This window comes from Lepisosteus oculatus, chromosome 27, assembly GCF_040954835.1.
Source record: "Lepisosteus oculatus isolate fLepOcu1 chromosome 27, fLepOcu1.hap2, whole genome shotgun sequence".
Classification (NCBI taxonomy): Eukaryota; Metazoa; Chordata; class Actinopteri; order Semionotiformes; family Lepisosteidae; genus Lepisosteus; species Lepisosteus oculatus.
The window spans coordinates 1,943,289-1,966,605 of NC_090722.1; the positions used below are offsets into that span (position 1 = coordinate 1,943,289).

The 23,317-nt window shown below is 45.7% G+C and overlaps 1 long non-coding RNA gene across 1 annotated transcript; it reads right to left on the minus strand.

Moving 5' to 3' along the window:
• LOC138225286 (uncharacterized) lies at positions 1-1,585 on the minus strand. The gene is made up of 4 exons (XR_011183828.1): positions 1,487-1,585; positions 873-1,118; positions 366-695; positions 1-278 (listed from the first exon to the last, which is right to left on the minus strand). It is a non-coding gene; the product is annotated as an uncharacterized lncRNA (long non-coding RNA).
• Positions 1,586-23,317: the final 21,732 nt, after the last annotated feature.

A 23,317-nucleotide genomic window follows, 5' to 3' on the forward strand; every position in this document is an offset into this window, starting at 1 on the left:
CAGGGTTTTTCAGGCATTTTTATTGCAGCACAGAGAAAACCCAAGACGGGCATTAATGCCTCATTCCACTCTGAATCCTTCATGCAGCCCAGTCATGCCTGTCACTTTCCACTCAGGACCAGACCACACAGGCTGCTCAGACCTGGCACCTCTGGACTCGGCCATCTTTGCACACAACCCAGAGGATTCCTCGGTCATAGGACACATGCCTGGCCACACCAGCTGCCCTTAGAGCCCACCAGCTCCTGCCAAAGGGGTTACAGGCATCAACACCAAGCCTGCAGGAAGAGGCACAGGGTTAGAGCAGCCTAGAATTAGGACAGTCATTCATGCAACCATGTGCATTAAACCCTCCCCCAGCTCACCTCTTGAAGACCACTCCATTCCTGTTCACCCCATACACACTGCCATCTGAGCCCACCTCCACCAGGGACAGGGAGCCCTGAATGGGGTACCACCTGTCGGAGCCTCTGCAGGAATCCCCACTCACATCCAGCTTGACAAAGATCTGGTCCAACCTGTTCACTCCCCAGCAGCCAAAAGGCCCACAGGAATAGTACTTGAGGGAGCCCACGACAGGAATCCAGGGGATGTTGCCCTGGCCAGCATACTGCAGCACAGGCAGAAGATGGAATTGGCAGCATTGACACCAACCACAAACTTGTCTCCACCAGCATCAATCTGGATGAGGGAGCCTGCAGAGGAGAGCAAGAAACAGCTGTTCTCAGCAGGGGGCAGTGCAGTGCTCATTCCTCAGTATGAAGTCATGAACACTTTAGGAATTAAAGATGTTCTGGCTGAAAGCAGCCACTAACCATGGATAAACTTGAAAGCCATCATTTCTAACCCATATAGATCAGCTGCAGCCTCACCTGGCTGTACTTGGATCCACCTCCCCCGAAGCCACTTGAACACAAGGCTGGCGAGACTCACACTCCAGAGCCCTGCTGGCCCCACACTCACATGTTTCCCCTTCATGGCCAGAGAGACCCAGCTGTTGCCCTGGTAGCTGACCAGGTTGTCTGCATTGTCGACTCCACACACCCTTCCAGCACCAGCATCTACCTGCTTCAGACTGCCAGGCACAGCCCGACACTGCAGGGCTTCAGCCACAGATACTGGGAAGGAGAGGACACCACTGGGTCAATGATCACTTAAAAGCAGCCTGAGCTGAGGGCAACATAGTCCCTCCGTGTCGGATGCTCATGATCCTAAGTCAATATACGAGGACAGAAGAAACAAGCCAATAGGGCATTAATGAATCAGCAACAACGTCAAGTGAACAGAGCTCCATACACAGAACCAAAGGTTTGCAGAACTTCAAGAGCACACAAACATCCATGTCATGAATTTAACACTCAGGCAGCATCTATACTCAAGATCAAATACCTATACTGACATCCTTAAATACTAGCAGCATGCAGTTCATCCTCCCATCTGCCTTTAGGATGCTCATTTTAGTCAAAGTAAGAAACCCAAACCTTACCTAGAAAGAATCCTACAAGCAAACACAACACACAGCCTCTCCCTTCCATGTTGATGAGTGATCACACAAACCTCATGAATGGTATAAACCCCCACAGTGGCCTTTATATACTCAAGACTGCTGGGCTTCAGCTCCTACACACACCTGTCTAACCAGGTGTTAAATTGTGAACCATAATGAGCTGCTGATTGAATCACTCAAGTATCAATTACAGAAGACATCATTCATTATTTTCTTTCCATAGACCTTATCCTCAGGGTTTAGGAATCATGGCGACAAGAACTGAAATTGAAGCCCAGTGCTTCAGATAGTCATGAGCTGGATTAGTACTAATACCAGCAGTGACATCCTCCAGTAGTGCAGGTCAGGGATGGTCTAAATTAGATAACGAGACAAATAGTTTCATTGCAAAGCTGAATGTTTGGTTACTCTTGCTCTTTGTCATGAGATATTTTTTTTCATTTCAGATTTGATCTCCCAGATTAAAGATTACATTTTTCTGAGCAATTAGAGGAAAATATCTGGGCCCTAGACTGAAATATTCCAAGTCCAGTCTTGTTTTCTCAGTTAATGTCATGTGGGAGAGGATTAGTGATAATTCAAATCTATGAAAGCACAAGTTCCTGCATTCAGAATGGGGAATTAATGATAGTGTAGCTCTTAAAGCACTTAATTCACGAGTGACCATTTGAACAGCACAGTGGTGTGGATTAAGGACTGCAGCCTCACAATTCCTGGGTTGATGTCCAACCGAATTTCCTGCTGTGTGGAGCTTGCATGTCTTCCATGCGGATTTTCTCTATGGGATGTAATGGAAAGTTACTGAAAAAAAGTGTTTTATCCTAAATATGTCAGTTTACGGGCAGAGCTGTGTTGTAAAAGCAGCTGGATTCTTAAAACAAAGTGTGATTGTACCCAGCGAGTCAAGGCCATGGGATGTTCTAAGAATATGTTGATCTCTGTCCCAGCAAAAAGGCGATGGGTAACTGCACGTAGCTGTCTTCTTTGTCCTAAGGCTAAGACCTATAAGGACTGGAAAATGACTGTCTCGCCTGTCTTTGTTTTACCAACCTACCATAATGAAGTAAACAAGTTGAGGTGTTGCATCAGCTAAGTGTGTAAAATAAGGGACCTTTTCCTATTTTACTTTGAAAATCAGATCTCACTTGCTGCACAGACTGGTGGTTGCTGTTTTTCCCTATTGCGCAATATGAATAAATGCCTTACTGAGTGAATGAGAACACCTCTCCTGGCTCGTCTTTGATAAAATTCCAAGACAGGGACCAGTTTGCTGCCAATTTAGAAAGGCATCCTGGCTTTTCAAAATAGTTTACATGTATGTAAAAAGTTATGTCAATGATTAAAAAATTGCAGCTTAACACAGACAACACAGCAACAGTGTAACGAATGATACAATAATAATAATACTATACATACAGTACAATCAGTACAGTGAGAAGTGCACTACGAAGAGTTACTCACAGTCCAGAACACACAAAGAACAGAACAGTACACAAATTGCACAATATAAATATGAATATAAATGTATTGCACAGGTCCCTGGCATATATTGCCCAAAAACGGTTTTAAACGGGAAAAAGAAAAAGAACAGCTGTATCAGTTTACTGTTCAGTCCAGAAACAGGTCCCTGTCAATGTTGCCTCTGCCCAGACACACAGTGGATGCGTTGTACAGTCTTATGGCAGAAGGCAAGAATGACCTCCTGTAGCGCTCCCTGTCGCACCGTGGTTCGATCAGTCTATTGCTGAACGTGCTCTTCAATCTCACAAGCATGTCATAGAGGGGATGGGAGACGTTGTCCATGATGGCCTCTAGTTTGGACACCATTCTCCTCTTGGCCACTACCTCCAGGGGGTCCAGGCCAGACCCAATGACAGAGCTTGCTCTCCTGATGAGCTTGTTCAGCCTGTTAGAATACACTGCTCTAATCCCAGGGTCCCAGCATACCACTGCGTAGAAAATGGCACTCTCCACCAACTGATAGAACATATGTAGCATCTTACTACATACATTGAAGGACCTGAGCCTCCTCAAGAAGTAAAGTCGGCTCTGACCCTTCTTGTAGATGGCCTCGATGTTCTTAGACCATTCCATCGTCAATGTGCACTCCCAGGTACTTGTACGAGTCCACCATCTCCACGCCACTCCCATGGATATAGACAGGAGTATGTTTGACGCTTTTCCTCTTGAAATCTACCACCAGTTCCTTTATCTTTGTTACATTCAATTGCAGGTGGTTCTCCCCACACCACTCCACAAAGCTGCTGACCTCTTCCTCTGCACTCTTGCTCCTGCCCATTCTTGATACATCCCACTGTAGCGGCAAGGCTTATTAAAATACAGGAATTAAGTTTGCTGCTCCCTTGCCAGTCCCTCTCTCCTTCATCTCAGTGGTGCTGGATACAGAGAGGCCATTCCAGTTGGTTCACATTTAAGGTGTTTTTCTAGTCGATAGAGTGTCCTGATAAGGAACAACTCCCAAAGCTGAGATTCTCCAGCAACCCTAATAAATGGCCATCTCTTGCGCCTTACTGTCTGGGAGAGTCTTATTCAAAGATGTTTACAACCCTAAGGTCAGAGTGCATTGTTACCCATCCTCAGCCAACCAGGAACTGGTAGGGCAGGTTAACCCCACGTGGGTCTCGAATGCCCACAGAACTTTCAACCAACGAACGACCGTAGTTCCTCCAGGTAAAATAGGCAGCACAGGGCTTCTTTGGGGCGCCTCCCGGACATTCTCAGACTCAGGTCCTCCTGGACATCCTCAGACTCAGCTCGGACCACCATGTAACGGCCAGTGTGTCCGAGAGTCAGAACTTCACTTCAACAAGTGAACTACGGTCAGAACTGTGGACAGCTGAATCTGTGGATTCAGGACTTGCGCTACATCAGGAACGAACCGGTCTTCTTCCTGTCTAAAAAGTGTGACCTGCTTGGACCCACAGTCACTTTTCTCCTGAGAACAAACTCTGCTAGTTTCAGCCAACACTAACTAGCCGGTCTTCAGAGAACATCAGCACAACACTGCAGCAGAAATCTCTCCCACTTTTCTCTCGCTGAACCAGCACTGCCTGGCACCGAGCCAGAGAACGCCGATTGGACACAGCAACAAGCCTGAAGCTGTTTGTGTCCGCGGGAGTTCTGAATCCACACAGATTGGATGAGTATTCAACATTCTGCATTACAGCTCGAGAATTCAATTGTTACCTCAACCTGAGATTATATCAATTTAATTCCTATGAGTGATGTACTTGCTTTTGAGTATCTAGTGTAGAAGTTGTAATCCAAGTTCATTTACGAAACGGTCTAAATGAATGATATACTGAACGTATGTCCCTCTTGGTTTGTAACTCTTCATGACTGAATATATACCTTTTGTATTCTGCTAACCCTCACAATAAGATCTGTTATGTTTATATGCACATTTTATGTATTAATAAATGTATTGTGGTGTATTAGTATCCGTGTGTGCGTTGCTGAGTATCCCTCTGGGTCGGTCTTATAATAGCCATCAAAGAATCATTTTGTGACTTAATGCTACAATTAATAATTGTCCCAGTAAATGCACAAAACCCCTACATTTATTGGTGTCTCATGAGAGGATGCCTACCCCACAATTGCACAATTGCAGCACATCTGAGAACTTCTGCAGGTGGCATGACTCTGAGTTGTATTTAAAGTCCAAAGTATAGAGGGTGAAGCGGAACGGAGAAAGAACTGTCTCTGAGGAGCCCCTGTGTTACTTACTACCTGTTCAGACACACAGTTCTGAAGTCTCACAGACTGTGGTCTGCCTGTCAGATAGTCAGTGATCCACAAGATCATGGAGGCACTGACTTGTATCTCCTCCAGCTTCCTCCTTAGAAGTAAGGGCTGGATAGTATTGAAGGCACTGGAGAAGTCAAAAAACATAATCCTTACAGTGCTGCCAGCCTTGTCCAGGTGTGAGTAGGCCCTTAGCAGCATGTAGATGATTGCAACCTCCACACCAAAACTGGGCTGGTAGGCGAACTGTAGGGTGTCCAGTGATAAACTAACTAGAGATCTCAGGTGGGATAAGACCAGCCTCTCCAGTGCCTTCATGACATGAGAAGTCAGCTCTACTGGTCTGTAGTCATTGAGGACAGAGGGGCACCCTTTCTTTGGTACCGGGACCAGGCATGATGTCTTCCAGAGCACAGGGACTCTCTCCAAGCGCAGTCTCAGGTTGAACAGTCGCTGGAGCACTCCACTCAGCTGATCCGCACAAGCCCTCAAAACTCTGGGACAGACGTCATCTGGACCTGTGGCCCTACCGTGGTGAAGCCTCTTCAGCTCCCTCTGTGAGGGGATGTGTGTTGAGCCACAAAGGACCCTAAATCAAACCTGTTAAAAACTGGTTCAACTCGTTGGGCATCTCCAGGTTCCCCTCCGTTGCACCCCCAGCCTGTTTGAAGCCAGCGATCTCTCACATGCTCCTCCATACGTCCCTCACCCTACAGCTTGTCCTCTACCTTCCTCCTGTAGGCGTCCTTGTTCTCTCTAAACTTCTGCTTTAGCTCCCTCTGTACACCTCTTCCTTATCCCCCCTCCTAAAGGCTCTCTTCTTATCATTCAGAAGAGCCTTCAGGTCGCTGGTGATCCAGGGTTTGTTATTGGAAAAGCAGTGTACGTCTTTGGTGGGGATGGTGTTGTGTACGCAGAAGTTAATGTAGTCAGTGACACAGTCCACCATGTTGTCTATGTCGTCCCCATGTGGGTCGCACAGCACATCCCAGTTGGTAGCCTCCAGACCACCACATAGATCCTCCATAGCCTCCTGAGACCATCTCCTCACAGTCCTAATGCCCGAGGTTGGCGCTGGACAATAGGCGTGTATAGTGGTGTAAGCAAGACAAGGTTGTGATCTGATCTGCCAAGGGGGGGAAGGGCTGTGGAACTATATGCATCCTTAGCGTTGGCATAAAATAAGTCCAGTGTTTTCTGTTCTCTGGTCGGGCACTTAACAAACTGTGGGAAAGTAGGCAAAGTGATGGAAATAGAGACGTGGTTTAAGTCCCCTGAAATAGCTATAAAAGCGCTAGGGTGCTTTGTTTGTAGCCTGGCTGTGACTGTGTGTATGATGTCACACGCTGCCTCTGCGTTCGCCGTGGGTGGAATGTAAACAACAACAAAGATGGTGCATGTAAACTCCCGCGGCAGATAGTATGGATGCAGTCCTATGGCAACCAGTTCAATGTCCGGGTTACAGAAGCGCTCCTTTACATGAATATGTCCAGGATTACACCATCTGTTGTTGACAAGCAGAGCGAGCCCCCTCCTTTCCTCTTACCGCTCACGGCGTTTCTGTCCGCCCGCACCGGCTGAAAGCCGCCGATGGTAACATTTGAGCCAAGTCTCGGTGAAACACATGATACTGTATTCTCTATACTCCCTCTGGCTCCTCACCAGTTCGTCCATCTTGTTCACTAAGGACCTCGCATTTCCCATAATGATCGAAGGAAGATAGGGTTTAAATCTCCTTCTCTTTGCCTTTCGCGTCACACCAGCCCTACAGCCTCGGCTTCTCCTCCTCAGCTACTCTGGAACTGATGGCTTCTCTCCAGTGAGTAGAGCCGGACGCGTTAGCGCTATCAGCTGGTTCCGCGTGTAGACAATGCCTTTGTAGCTATCGGCATTGCAACCCGATAGAAACAGAGGTCCGAGTATCAGAAAAAACAAGAAAAAGTATCTCCGCTTTCCTAGCATCCATCATGTTGTGATCACAAATCTAGTTGCCGGCAAGGGTATGAAGAAAAAACACTAACACACTACCATTAACTAACTGAAAGAAACAAAAAGACAACAAAAAGACACAGAGCTGCTGTAGCAGGCTGCCACTAACACAGCGCCATCTTCTTAGATGCGTTGTTGTAGCTGCTTGTTACCCTGTTTAAGGTAGAAGGTCACCCCTGTCTTAAGCAAGACATCCCACTGATTCTCTCAACGTTGATCTGCCAGTCCAGATGTAAAGAGATGAGCATGTGGGGTTCAATCTGGAGCTCATACAGGACTGTGCCACAGTCATGGGATTCACAGTCTGTCTTGGATCTCCATTAACTCACTTGTGAGTTTCGGTTCAGTGCTGCAGGGGTTCAGGCAAAGACCTTCAAGCTTGTGGTGGTGGAACATCTGTTCCAGTGTGGGCTGCCCACGAAAGACCTGCTTTGATATGATTGGAGACATAAGACTTCAAATCAGCTTTCTAGATGAAGTGAAAAACAACTGAGCCGCCCTGCAGTGAATGGAACCTTTCTAAGCTGCTGTACATATCAGAAAGCACTCTGGCTCATTCTGGATTCTCTCAGAGGTTGACAGCTCAGGGGATTCATTTTGTGTTGAATGTGGAGTTAGTCTTCTCCACAGCCTTCTCATAATGACCTGATTCTATACCAGATTTAAAATCACAGCTATTGATTTCACATGGGGTCATAAACTGCATATCATTTATTTTAATGATGGTGCTTGTTTTACAATAAAACTGAAAAAAAAAACAATTAACAAAACATCTGATTCAGCATAATCAAGTCCAATATAATAAAGTTTATAAAGTGTCAACATGATTAGAGATGAGGCAAGAGGATTTCAAATAGGATCCTGAACAGTGCTCCCAGGAGAAACAAATACAACTCAAATTGAACTTTATTGCCATATGTAACTTATACTCATTTTTCTAAAACTGATATACTGGCAGGATGTAACACTGAGTTTTTGTCAGAGTTCCATCTCTGTTTACATCATGCTGAGTCTTGAGGAAGAGCTGCTAAGAGTGTCCTGTTGTTCCTTGTCCCACTGTAGCTGCAGCCCAGAGCTCCCTGCAGTGCAGAGCACCTGACTCGTGTGCTTGTGGAGGATGTACTGCTACTGCCTCTGCAGGATCCCAGGGGCCCTGAGCTCCAGGTAGGACTGCTAGACGCAGCCGCTAGTGTTTGGTACAGGCAGCAGACGGTGTCTTAAGAATACCTGCTCTTGCATTGTGGAACCTGTGAAAATTCACAATGGCTGTACATTCTTTTGCAGAGCACAATCCCTGACACATGTGCTGTACCCTTTTCTTAAAAATGACTCATTTCCAAGGTTTTGAAAAGGAGACATTAATTTGGAAAACATTGGCAGAGTATTTAATATTTAAATGATTAATTAAAGATTTGCCATTTGTGTACAATCACACACCCGATTCCTAGTCTCTACTTCGTCCTCTTCATCTGCTGCATCTGGTCAAGCTGCTTGGACCAAGGCTGCACTCACAGGGTTGTGTGTTTTTTCAGTCTGTGTCAAGGAGGCCCTGAAGGAGTATGTCCTGATGAGCTTTGTGGCATCCCTTCACAACCCCAGCAATCAGGTACAGTCAGAGCTGCAGTGATCTGGCCTCACTGTGCTGCCATGTGTCTGTGCTCTGTATTCTGCTGCGCCTGGGAATGTGTGAAGTACTCCTGAGGTGTGTGGAAGGTGTGAGGGTGTTTGTGTGTCTCAGCGTGTGCAGACTGGTCCTCTGCAAACTGGATGTGCTGTTATTCCTGTCCTCAGGTGAAGTATCTGGAGTCGCAGGTCCTGATTGAAATGGGGCAGAAGGGCTACCCGGGGCTGGGGGGCACATTCATAGCTCTGGAGTACATAGTAAAGAACTGTGCCCTTGCAGATGACACCACCCAGGTATGGAACTGCAGTTTACGGTTCTTTGTCAGTAATGTTCCTGAATGAACATGAAATAAAACCTTGGACTTCCTGTTGAGCAGCGCCCTGAGAACTGTCAGTCCATCCCAAGTGTTTGGCTTTACCTCTTCTTGCACAGGATGAGCACGTCCCTGCTCCACACCCAGTGGGATAATGTGTGTGTTTCTGTGTGTTCAGGCCGAGCAGAGTGAGAGCAGCAGCACTGTGAGGCAGAGCTTTGAGGCTGTGCTGGCCTGCTGGTGTGCCGATGAGAGTGTGACTGAAGTAAGTGCCTCTGTCTACAGTCTCTGCCACCTGAGACTGGAAACCTCTTCCAGCTCGATGCTCAGGCAGACTGTTGTCAAGCCTGTCTATTATCTCTTCCTGTATCCTTTCATCCTCTTTCACTTTAGAAAGTGGTGCTGCTTTGGTCGTACCTGCTGAAGTTCCTCACCTGGAGGAGTTATGAGCTTGGTTAGTATTGGGGATCAGATGGAGTGTCACAGTCCAGTCCAGAGCAAATTTGCTCCTTGGTTCTGGGACTAATGATTGCCTCCCCTGTGTGTCTGCAGCTCCTCTCTAACACACTGAGCACAGTGGCGGATGAGGTGTGGGCCTGTAGGCTCACTCAGGACACAGTCAGAGTGCTCTACCCTCTCAGCTCCACCTCTGAGGAGAAGGTGAGTCTGACAAAAGGCTGAGCTACATGAGAATCTGGGACTTTTACTCACTAAATGTCTTATTCCTCACCTAGTGTTGTGACGTAGTGACATAGCAGGTTTGTCTGTAATTTGCTGTGTATTAGATGTTGTAAGGTGTGTGGCTGTTCAGGCTAGATTCATTCATGTGAGCTGTGAGCTGTGTTTCCATGAGCAGTGTTTGATTGTCCAGTAGAGGAGAGAGCCCATTCAGTGTGAAATGTGCGTTCTGCGCTCTACTTCAGTGTGTTGTCTCCAGAGCTAACATGTCCTCTCAGTGCAGCTGTACAGAGCAGGCTCCTGAGCTCAGTGCTCACTGTCCTCTTCTCCGGTGTCACAGCCCTTCCTGTACCAGTGTGTCAGTGCAGCTGCCCAGAACATCTCTCAAAAGGAGACTGTGAGAGATGCGCTTCAGGACAGTCTACAGGAAGTTCATTTTGAGAATCCTGCAGAGAGAGAGGTGAGGTGATCTGTTCCCACTCCTCACACAGACTCAGGGCTTCTACTGCTTCTACAGCCATGAAAACTGTAATTCTCTGAGCGTTTTCTTTCTACACAACTGATGGATAGACAAGGAGTATCTTTGAAAATCTTCCCATCTGACCTCATACATGGAGTATGTACTTTTCCCAAGAGAAGCATGTTCTACCTTCTTCAGAAAGTCACTGAAAGCTGAGATATGTTATTCTAGAAACTGACAACATATGAATGGAAAGTAAACATTATACCATCGATCTCTGGTATTCCTTTAAAGGGGAACTGTAACACATTTTTATATTTAGAGCTTAGAAACTATCAGCATTGATGAGTGTATTTTAAACCACAATAAAAGTCAGATGTAAGCTGGAGTCTATTAAGACAGTCTAGCTGATAAATTGAACTGACTTGTTAATTCTGAATGCAGATCACACTGGAAACTTTCTGTGGTCAAATGTCTGCAGCACAACCTGTACGTATTCACTCGTACCTCACAGCACATGTATCATTTTAGTGACTAGTGAGCAGGAAGGGCCGCTTCATGGCGCAATTCATACGAACTCTCGCTCTCCCCGTGGAGAGAACAGGGGTTTGTGACAATATGGCGACTTACAGAACTTTCAAAACGTTCATGATTTTGTGGTTAATTCGATATTTGTCAATGTTTTCTATGCCGTTAACCAATTCAATTTGCTACAGAGATTTACTAACCGGTCTGAGAAACTGGGACTGCAGTTCCCCTTTGAAATTCTATCGGAAAGCTGGGCGGCGCATGAAGAACCTTTGACAGGCTTCCGTCACCTTGCCAAGACGTCACCTTTAATAATCAGCTCTTGCAGGTCCAGTCACTCGGAATGCTCCGGCTGCCACAAAGAGCACTGCAGCAGATCGAAAGGTATTGCCCAACACCGTTTCATATTTGCAGATGTTCAGGTGCAGGACAGCATTACTCTGCTAAACTGCCACGTGGCACAGTGAATCCTTAATGTGCCATGTATCTAACACACAGTAAATCTTACTTTTATAATTAAAATTAAATGTCTATTACTTATATCTGATGTACTGATATGTGACCATCTTTGTGTATTCTTTCAAGTTAATTGAATTGAATTAAGTCAGGAAGAATGTATCTGAATCTTATGTTAAGAAACGCCACATCAATTAAACAACAGCTGAGAAGTTTAAATCATTTTACATAACGTTTCATGCACAGTGTCACCCCCTTCTTGCAACGATCTGGTTCATGCTCTGAAACTTAAGGAAACTTAAGAATATCACACTCACTCATAACACTCATTGGATGAATGAGGAGATATGGTACTTCAGCTTAAGAGAAATTGTCGCAAATCAGAGTGCTTACTGAGAAAACCTAAACTGCAGGTTCATTATGACTTTCTGAGAGAACAGATTTCCACCTACAATACTTCCATAAAAAGGGCAAGACAGTTGTACTTCTCTAATGTAATTAACAAACACAAAGATAACACTAAAGTACTTTTTTCCCCACTATAGACAGTTTAATAAACCTTACTTTTTCTCGTATTTTTTCTTATGATGTATCTTCTATAAAATGTGAAGATGTTTGCAATTCATTTCCAAGATAAAATTATTGATTAGACAGAATATAGCTCAGACAACAACGACGAGTCTCATCGATTGTCCTGATCAGCCACCTACATCTGTTATGACATCTGTTCTCTGTTATTAATCTTCAGACACTTAAAACTGTTACAGACATCTTCCACATGTGATCTTGACCCTGTTCCTACAACTCTTTTTAAGAAGGTTTTTGATTGTGTGTAAGATAATGTTTTTACTATTGTAAATTGCTGTCAGCTGGAGTTATTATGTTATTAGCAATTTTAGACCTATTTCAAATTGTTTTTATTCAATTAAAAGAATATCTGGTCTCTAACATTTTTTTGAGTAACTTCAGTCAGGTTTTCGTTCTAACCATAGTACAGAGACGGCATTGGTCCATGTTGTGAATGACCTGAGACTGAGTGAAGATAAACATAATTTGGTTTTACTTGATCTCAGTACAGCTTTCGATACAGTTGATCACAAGATTCTGATCAACCGACTTGAAAACTGGGTAGGTCTTTCAGGGTTGGTTTTAGAATGGCTTAAATCTTATTTGAAGAATAGATCATTTTTTGTTGCTTTGGGAAATCAATCATCAAAACATTTTGACATTTCTTGTGGAGTTCCGCAGGGTTCCATTTTAGGACCTCTGCTCTTTTCATTATATATGTTACCTTTAGGTAATGTAATTAGGAACTGTGGGATCAATTTAATAGCTATGCCGATGATATAAAACTGTATATCTCTGTTCCATCTGAAGATCAAAACTCCTTCAACAGACTAATCGGCTGTGTGTTAGATATATATCAGTAGATGTCCCAAACTTTTCTACAGTTAATCAAGACAAGACTGAAATATTGATATTGGGTACTAAAATTCAGAAAGAACTCTTGCAGGATAAATTCAAGTGTTAAATCTGTCCATGCATTTGTTACCAGTAGAATCGAATATTGTAATGCTCTGTTTAGTGGGCTTCCCAAGAAAACAATACATTCCTTACAACTTGTTCAAAATGCAGCAGCACGGATCCTAACAAAAACAAGAAAGAGAACACATATCACTCCTGTTTTGAAAGATCCTCACTGGTCACCTGTATTTTCTAGGATAGATTTTAAAGTTCTTTTACTTGCTTTTAAAGCTCTAAACGGCCTAGCACCTATGTACCTTACTGAATGTCTGTCATTATATGTTCCTATACGTGACCTGAGATCTGCAAATACTGGCCTTCTGCAGATACCACATGTGAAATACAGAAAGAGTGGAGAGGCTGCTTTTTGTTTTTATGTTTCTAAATTATTAAACTCACTACCACTTTTTATCTGGTAGTCAAGCTCGGTACATTGTTTTAAAAAACATTTGAAAACATCTTTTTAATTTAGCTTTTAGTTAAAATGGTTCTCTGTTCTTTCTATTTATCTTTCTTTTTTATTTATCTTTTATTGTTCTTATTCTATTACGACCTTCCTAATTTCTATTTCTTTTTCAAACATAAATTGACATTGATGTTGCTTTACTGTATTACTGTGTTTTCCTTTACAACTAAAAGTATATCTCTTAATTTAAGATTTTATTTGTACGCTTGGTTTGTAAAGCACTTTGAGATGCTCTCTGTATGAAAGGTGCTCTATAAATAAAGTTTATTATTATTATTAGGAGCACAGTTTAAAAATGTACATAGATTACTGGAGGAATGCAGGAAACTAGATGATGAAAGAGCTAGGTAGAGAAGGAAAAAAACAGAGGACTTCTGCTTTATAAGGCTGAAGCTGAAATTCAAGCTCTCAAAATTACACAAGGCAAATGAAAAGTTAGGACATGGAAGTGTTAGGAATGTTTATAAAAGGCTTAGACGCAGGGATAGTAAGCTTCCGACACTTGAGCAAAATGTTGTGGAATGTGAGCAGGCAGTCATTCTGAATGAACTGCAGAAAAGTGAGTTAGAGAAGGAAAAGGCACAACTAGAGAAGAGTACTGATGAATTGCAGGAACAGTTGCAAAAGATTAGATATACAGTACAAAAAAAGGAATCACAGAAGGTTGCGTATTACAAAAGGAAATGTGATTCTGAAGCAGATTTAGCACATGGGGAGAGGGACCTGGATGAGCAGATGCAGTTCTGGCAGGGAGAATATGAAGGCTTGAAAACAGAGACAGACAGGAGAGTGAGTCACAATATTAGCACGTGTGAAAAAGGAAAGTATAGTGATGCTGTAAGAGAGGCTTATATGGATTTAGTAGCAAACATGGGCATTCGTGCACGAAAGGCTTCTAAGATAGTCAGAATAGTTTTGGATAAATTGGTAGGTATTCAGGTCGACAGATTGCCAGGGGAAAGTTTTTGTAAATATCTTGTGTGAGAAGAGAGACAAGTTTCTAAAACATCTAAAAGAAAAACTGTTGCAAGAAAGTAATTGAAGCCTTGCCACAGATGGGACCATTTAATATGGCCATAAATATGGAACTGCAGGGACTTCTTTCCAGGAGGGTAGCAGGATGCATTTGGGACTCAGAGAGCAGAGAGGTGGTGCAAGATGTTGTTAACAGTGGAAGCAGGGATTCGGATGCAACGCTTTCTGAGAAGGAAATTGTCTACAAAATTACAAATCTAATTGGCGACAGGGCAAGTACAGAAAAAAACATTAATGAAATCCTGGCACGGTACAGAACTGATATCTTGCCTGAAATTGTATATGGATTTGATGACCTCAGTGAGACAGACAAGGCTAGGATCAGACTTATCAATGTGTTGTTCTCTGAATTGCATTTAATTGATGCCTTGGCACATGAGGCAAATGTTACACTTTCTGTCTGGGATGATTGTTGGTGGCGAAAAGGTGGGCAGTGTTAGTTTAGACTGGATGCCTAGAAGGGTTGGAGAGAGTGGTACAGTTAGATTGATTAGATCAGTGTGCAAAGCCATCCATGAATGAGGGTGTGAGAAAAGTGGCAAATCTGTACAGTTTAGATCTTTTTTGTTGAGCCAGGGAAAATCTGATCATGTCCCTCTGATTCCCTTTAAAGGAAACTGAATTAATGCAATGTTCCACAATGCAGCTAGAGTTTATTTTTTGCAAGCTGAATTGCTGGAATTCATGCATGATATACTGTAGGTGATGAAAACAAATTAATAGAAGCACTGTTTAAGGTTTTGAGTGTAGCTCAGTTGCAGGATGCAGAGCACTGGGAATTATTTGTAAGGTTGTGACAGAGCAGTTGTGGAGAGCTCTTGGAGCACGTTTTAGAAATGAATGCGAGATACAGGGAGCTAGTGTGTAAGCTGAAGGAATGGCAGGCTGATAGCAGTACGTTAGTCAGGTGAGGTACACTTGTTTACCAACATGGAGGCAAATTCCGGACCTGTTCTGCAGAAGCTCACAGAATAGAGGAGCCCTGAATTATAGGACATGACTAGGCAGGCAGAGGAATTGATCCTTCCTAGTTTTGTAAAGGTGTGTTGTAGGATGGTAGCAGATCATTTGGAATATGGCAGGTACTGTATGATAAGGTTTCAGAGGAGATGTACTGTATAAAATGTTTGAATCAGCACCAAGACACATGTAAGCTATGAGAGGGACTTGGGAATCTTTGACAATTTACTTAAAATACTGGTCAGAGCAACTGCAATAGCTGTTGAGGGTTTGATCATGTTTAAGGAGAACAGGTCTTGGCAGTGGCTTGAAAAACTGGATTCTGAAAAGAAGGCAGAAGTTTTATCTCAAGCTTGAGTATCAGTTAAAGAGCAGAGGGCTGTGTTTTGGGAGAGGATGGATAGGATAAGAGATGCCAGGTTGCAGACACTTAGAGAGAAGAAGGAAAAAAAGATAGAAAAAGAAACGAGATATAAGGACAAAGGAAGTAGCGGTAGAGACAGGAAAGTATGGGGGACTTTGGAACAGCGAGGAAGAAATAGATGAGCAGCTGAGGCATTTAGATGAGAACAAGAAGCTTCCTGCAGTTACAGCACAGTTGAGGTTTAGGATATTTGTGTGAGGAATGAAACATGAAAATGGAGTTTTCAATTTTTCAAAGGAGGGGAAAAGGCTTAGTCTAGAACAGCTGATTGATAACTAAAAAAGTGTTTTCAGCAGGCCAGAGGAAATCCCAGGTACATCTAGAGAAGACAAAGATTAATGTTTGGCACCATCAGGACATACTGTTGAAGAAAAGGTAGAGTTTTTAAAGGAGGCTTTTAAGCAGCATTTTAAGGCTGGGGATCTAGGTAGAAAAACGGTTTGTATGGAAAGAGTAAGAATTCTTATGTTAATTAAACCAGAACACTTGTTAGGAAACAGAGTTAGACATGCTTTTGAAGAGAAAGATAGGAAGGTGTGATACAAGGGCACAGTCGTTGAAATGAGCCTAGATGGCCAGGAGTATGTTTTTAAATAAATATGATGGATTTAGAAAAATGTGGTGGTTTGCTTTGTGGAAAGATTATATGAATAGTTATTTAGAATTGCTTCCTGTTAGTGCAGAGGACTTTGTAGGCAAGAAAATGGAGCACATTTGTGAGCAGTGAAGATGGGAGTGAATGCTGGTGGCCAGGCAGGGCAGTCCGTGTAAATAGAACAGGAGACTTGCTTGTTGTGGATTGTGTAGAGGAGGGTGATCACGTTTTAGGCTTTAATTGATTATCCATTGTTAGATGATCACATGGATAATGAGGTGAGGGTTGTTGCTTAGATTTCTTAAGTTCCGGGCAGTTGCTAATGTTACACTGTGTGTCAGATGCAGATAATTTTGAGGAAGACGAAAAGGAAAACATCTTGTAGCTGATGCTGATGCGCCAGGGAGGCTGGTGAAAAGTTGATCCCTGGAGCCAGCAATATGAAATTACTGCTCTATATATAATGGCTGATGTAAATAACCTCCTTGCCTTGTGATAGCTGGTTTCCAACATTGTCTATAGTTACTTGTGAGTTATAATTTTTACACTGTTGTTCATTGTTATTTGTTGGATATGTATGTTATTCAAGTACAGTTTATATCCTGTTAAGATTTATCTTATGATGTAGCCGTGCAATGCCTGTGATAATGCCTTTTTCCCCATCAGGTCCAAAGAAAGTGTATGTCCTCAGAGACTCTATGTTGTGAGGCCTGGAAACACTGATGCCAGCAGAACAGGTGTGGCTGCACCCTGGCACAACACGCAGTGCCCACCAGCACCTGTACCACCTCCAGGCCCTGAACGAGGATATATTACTGATCATTAACACGGGGACCAATAACAGAGCCCAGGGGGACTCCTCCTATGACATCCTTAGAGCTAGGAAAGCACTGACTGTGGCAGGAAGGAGAGCATCTCCTTGTAAGGTTCATATGGCAATTTGCTCAGTTTTGCCAAGGCTCTGCGATGCCTCTTTGCTGCTGGAGCTGTGAAAGAAGCTGCCCGGGCTCTTCCACAGCTCCCCTCTCACATGGACCATGTGCAGCTCCTCAGGAGCAACAGAGTGCTTCTGCAGAACCAGCAGCCCGTTGCTCAGGTCTTTGCTGCTGATGGGCTTCATCTCAGGGCCGATGGGAAAAGGAACTTTTCTCAGTATATTTTACATTTTATTTCTCATTATTTTAGAACTTTGATATATTTTATTTAAATAGTTCTACATTTTATTTTTTATAATTTACTTGTTTACTTTCATTTTGTGATATTTTGATTTTAGTTTGTCAGATCAAATGCACATTTGACCAAAGTCTTGTAAATTATCACTTTTTACAAGATGTGGAAAAAAGTGCAACAATTGACTCCAACGTTATTTTAATATTCATGACTATATTTGAATTCATACCTTTTATTATGCATAATAATTATTAAATGTGTAATTTATATGTACATTGTTTTGTATAGGTGAAACCTTTTCAAAATGTATAAATCATTAAAGATGATTAAAAACATTATTTTCCATGTGTAATATAATTAGGAAGTACAATAAGATCCTGCTTTAACAATGTTATCAAATGATCAGTCTAATTTGTTAAAAAACCAAAGGACTTGAAGTAAAAAGAAATGACTAACATTGTTTGATTAATTTTAAACACTAAGTTATAAATGCAGACGCGATCGGTGCCATTAGCGCTCAGTCTGTGCTGCTAGGCTCCGCCCCCTCTGTGACAGACGCAGTGACTGGGGAACACGGACCCGCTGATCTGTTTCACACCACAGGAAGAGAAGAGAAGGAGATTGTTTCTGCACGAAACGCGTGTTGTGTTTCACTGGGAGCGACAACACCCGAGATCAAAGCGTGATGAACTATTACGGAGCGGATATTGCCTTAACCCGCTGGGCTGAGGGCCGACCTCCTGCCCACAGGATGCAGGGTGCCCAAGGGGCAGCCGTTGGGGTGGAGCTGGGGTGCGAGAGTCGCATGCGAGGGAGAGGAGGAAATCATGCTGGGATTTATAGCGTCTGGTGGAGGAAGGATGACGGGAGCGATTGCTTATTACCGACAGCTGAGTACAATTGAGCGTGGTTGTTGTCACCCCTCCCGAACTTTCGCTATAAACTCCATTCATGAAATTCAAGTATTTTAAAGGGTTAATTATAAAGTAAAAAACGTACAATGTACACAAACATTATAAGCTGATCACCCGTTTCTTAATGATCTAATCCCGTTTTTTATAGCGTTTAAAGTCATGCAATGTTCCAAGCTGGGACACTTCACTGTATCATATTGTAACGCCCTCGCCTGGTGATGAGGAGGAAGCGTCCCGAGTCAGCCGGGGGGCCAGACAAGGCGGCGGCGGGGGGGGCTGAGTGTTGCGTGGAAGCGAGGCGCACCGTTGAGGACCTCTACCAGCGGAGCTGCAAGGGCCTCGATCAGGACCAGCGGCAGCGGCTCCAGGAGCTACTCGCCCAGAACGAGGATCGCTTTGCGGCGAGAGATGAGGACTGCACATGCACTGCCCTGGTCCAACACGAAATCAACACCGGCGACGCTCGGCCCATCCGCATCCCACCGGGACGCATGGTTCACGCCAAGCGCAGCTCTCTGGGGTTGGCCTCGTACTACTGGAGGTTCGTCCGGGACTTTTCCAGCATCGCTGCCCCGCTGCACCGCCTCACCGACAAGGGCCGCCGTTTTGACTGGGACTCGGGCTGTGAGACGGCCTTCGGCCGGTTGCGTGAAGCTCTGGTGGGGGCGCCCGTGCTGGCCTACCTCGACCCGTGGTTGCCGTATGTTCTCGATACCGACGCAAGTAACTCGGGGGTGGGTGCGGTGTTGGCGCCAGATGGGGAGCGCGTAGTGGCCTACTATAGTCGGGCTTTGACTAGGGCTGAACGGAACTACTGCGTGACCCGTCGCGAGCTGCTGGCGGTGATGGCGGCGGTCCACCACTTCAGGCCGTACCTGTTTGGGACCCGGTACCGGCTGAGGACCGACCATGCGTCCCTCACCTGGCTGCTCCACTTTAAGGAGCCGGAGGGGCAGATGGCACGATGGATAGAGATCCTGCAGGAGTACGACTTCACTGTCGCGCACCGTCCGCGGACTGCCACCACTGCGCCTGGCGGGAGCAGCGTGAGGAGGCTGTCTGCACCATGGCAGAGGCGAGCACCGCGGCCACGGCCCGGGAGGGGCCGCTGGGGGTGGGCCTGTCAGAGTTGGCGCAGCGTCAGGCAGCTGATCCTGACGTGGGGCCGGTGCTCCGCTGGAGGGCAGCAGGAGTGCGGCCTACGCGAGAGGAGCTCGCCCCGCACCCAAAGTCCGTCAAGGCCCTCTGCGCCCTGTGGGAGGCCTTGGAGGTAAAGGACGGGGTGCTGCGCTGGGGGTGGCGGGTACCCTCCAGTGGCGAGGTACGGTGGCAGCTGGCGGTGCCACGGTCGCTCCGCGGGGCAGTGCTCCGAGCGGTGCACGGCCAGCCAGGCATGGGGCACTTCGGCGGTAAAAAAACCCTGCAGCGTCTCCGGGGCCATTTTTATTGGGGTCTTTGCCACTGGGATGTGGAGTGGTATTGCCGAACGTGTGCGGTGTGTGTGGCGCAGAAGGGCCCCCCTGAGCGCTCTCGGGCCCCCCTCCAACAACACCAGGTGGGGGCTCCTATGGAGCGGGTGGGGGTGGACGTTTTAGGCCCGTTTCCACGCACCAAGTCCGGGAACCGCTACGTCTTGGTGGCTATGGACTATTTTACGAAGTGGCCGGAGGTCTACGCCCTCCCGGACCAGAGTGCCCCCACGGTGGCCAATGCACTGCTGGAGGGGATGTTTGCCAGGCTGGGGGTGCCGGAGGAGTTACACAGTGACCAGGGGCGTAACTTCGAGTCCCAGGTCTTCGCCAGAGTGTGCCAGCGCCTGGGGATCACTAAGACGCGGACCACACCGCTGCATCCCCAGAGCGACGTGTTGGTGGAGCGGTTTAATCGGACGCTCGCCACCCAGCTGGCCACCCTGGTGTCCCGGCACCAACGGGACTGGGACCGCCACCTCCCCCTTGCGCTCTGGGCAGATAGGACCGCGGTCCAGGAATCCACGGGGTGCACCCTGGCCTCGCTCATGCTGGGCCGGGAAATGCGAACCCCGGTGGACTTGGTCTTCGGCCTGCCGCCCGGAAACGGTTCGGAACTGCCGGCTGGACCGGACTGCGAGTGGGACCTACGGCAGCGGATGCGGCGGGTGCACAGCTTTGCACAGACCCACCTGAATCAGGCGGGAGTCCGGCAGAAGCGGCACTACGACCTGCACTGCAGGGGGCCTGCCTTCCAGCCCGGGGACTAGGTTTGGGGGTACAGCCCGCGCCGCCACAAAGGCCTCAGCCCTAAGCTGGCGCCGTCGTGGGAGGGGCCCGCTGAGGTACTCGGGGTGGTGGGCGAGGTCTGCTAGCGTGTCCGGTTGCGAACACGGGGGAGAGTGGTGGTCCTGCACCGAGACCGCCTGGCCCCCTACCGGGCCCGGGAGGAGGAGCCGTGTGGGGAGCCTCTAGAGGAGCAGCCGGGGCCGGGCCGGCCGATAGTAGGGCGTCTGTGGGTCGCCAGCCGTCACCGCGGCGCAGCGGTTGCTCACGCAGGGTTCCACAGCAGTTAGCCGAGTACGAGTACAGCCTGAGGGGGGTGTTCGACGTCGGCGAGACGCCAGACGCTTCAGGTGGGGGCAGTGTAACGCCCTCGCCTGGTGGTGAGGAGGAAGCGCCCCTAGGCGCTCATAGTACCGCTGGGCAGGCTAGGAATTGTAGCCGGGGAGAGTCTGAGGGATCCTACCTGTGCAAATAATGTCATAGTAGTTCTAGTGTCTTGTGTAGTCTTATAAGAGTATAGCGTGTTGTTAAGTAATTACCACCCTAAAGACGTGTACGTGTTCCGTCAGTCTCCTCATGTGCGTGTATATTCTGTGTTTGGTTTTGTGCGGTTGTTAATGAATAAAGCAGCGCTTGCTTTGTTAATCACGTCTCCACTGGTCCTTTGTTCTGAAAAGAACCTGTAAACGCTACAATATTTTCAATTTCTTTTTTTAAAACTTAAAAAAATCGTTTGCCCAGCAAGATTTTAATTTTGCACAGTAACGATATATATCACGATATAGATTGTTTTCTCATAATTTCAATAGAACATGCTTTAAAAGGAGTACAACTTTTTTATTGCCTGGAGTTAGCTATTAGGCTATTATTAACTGTTGGTTAGCTACCGTGTTGTTCCTTTAGTAGTTTTGAAATTTCACACTGAACTGAAGTGCATGTCGAACAGTTTAAGCACATTTTTATTTTGCAGAACTGAAACAATACAATAAACTTATGAACATGAATTAAATAAGTAAATATGTAATACTTCAAGTAAAATTCTTATCGACTTAAATTTGTAATACTTCTTAAAACAAAATAAAGTAAAAAAATAAGATAAAAACTCTTCAGGCATTAAAGTAATAACCCCTCCAGTATTCAAACGGCTGCTTCGTGTCCACATGGAAGCCCGCGTGGTGAATGACTCGGGCAGCAATGTCTTTTCACCCCGACACGAGAGCTGCTGGACTCGCACCCCTGTTCCGTCTTGAGCGGATGGAAGAGGGCGCTTGTACTACCGCCTCTGGCTAAAATTGCCGCCGACAGAATTGGCAGAAAACCGGTTTCTGCTCGCGGTCTGACTTTTTAAATCCGCGCCATTTCCAAACGACCGATGAAGCGCCCTCCTTCTCAACAATTCCGTATCTTGTGGCCGGCTCGCTAGCGCTGCCTTTCTGCATTTCTCCGCGTTTTCCGTTTGTTAGTGTTCGCAGACCGGCCCGGCGAACAGGTGTTTGTTTTCAGGGAAAGGGAAGAGGACGCCCGTGTGTTTATATTGGCCCCCATGACCTCAGACGCGTCATAAACCGGACGTCTGAACCACCGAAGATCAATCATTCTGAACCTATCCGATTTCCAAATATCAGCAAGATGAACATTTTCAGAATTAGAGAATTGGAGCTAAAATATGGCAGAATTGTAAACTATGACGGTGCTGGTGGCCCAATCTGTGTAAACATCAAAATCCATTCTCTACCGGTATAAACGGTTTAGCCAAATCCATATCGGACACATGTTTCTACCGGTATACCGACTATACGGGTTATACTGCCCACCACTGTTTCAGTCCCCTCTCATCCAGCTCAAAATCTCTTTCAGCTTCTCCCCTCTGGAAAACATTTCAAATCCTTCCTCTCAAGGACTGCCCGTTTCAACCTCAGCTTCTATCCCACTGCCAGACGAACTGTGAATTCACGTTGAACTCTGACATTTAGTTGTATAATGATGCTGTTACATGGAAAGTTGTTTACATATGTGACAATGTTTGTCTTCTGTCCTATTTGAATTTGTACTGTATATGTTGTTTGTATGTCTCATCTGTGTTCTTTGCTGTACCGAAAGCCAATTCCACCAACTACTGTTGTGTGGCAATAAAGAATAATGAATGAATGAGTCCCTGAGGCGTACCGTCCAATATTTCGAAAGAGTGAAAAAACAAGCGGTTCTGTTAGCAGAGTTTGAGTTAACACACTGCACCCCTTTGAATGGATTTTTATCACCTTTATTACCTTTGCCTGTCTGGGGTGTGGGGCTGTATCTCTTCCTCAGTTTAAAGTCTGATACGTCCGCAGTAAACCGAGAGACTAAAACCCACTATCGATAAAACATCTGCTTTGCGACACTTCTCAAACTGCTCCAAAGTCGGGCGCAGAGTATCATCCTCTAAACTGAAAGCCACAATGGACTCTACAATCACCCGTAATATTCAATTCAATTCAATTTATTTTATATAGTGCCTTTCACAACAAGGTTGCCCCAAGGTGCTTAACAATGCAAGTAACCATGCATGTTGTAAATACAGAACAGAAGACCGGAAGACAACGGAGGAGAGGAACCCAAAACTCCTTAGTTAGGAAAAGAAAAACCTCTGGGGGTCCAAGGTCAACTGGCTGCCC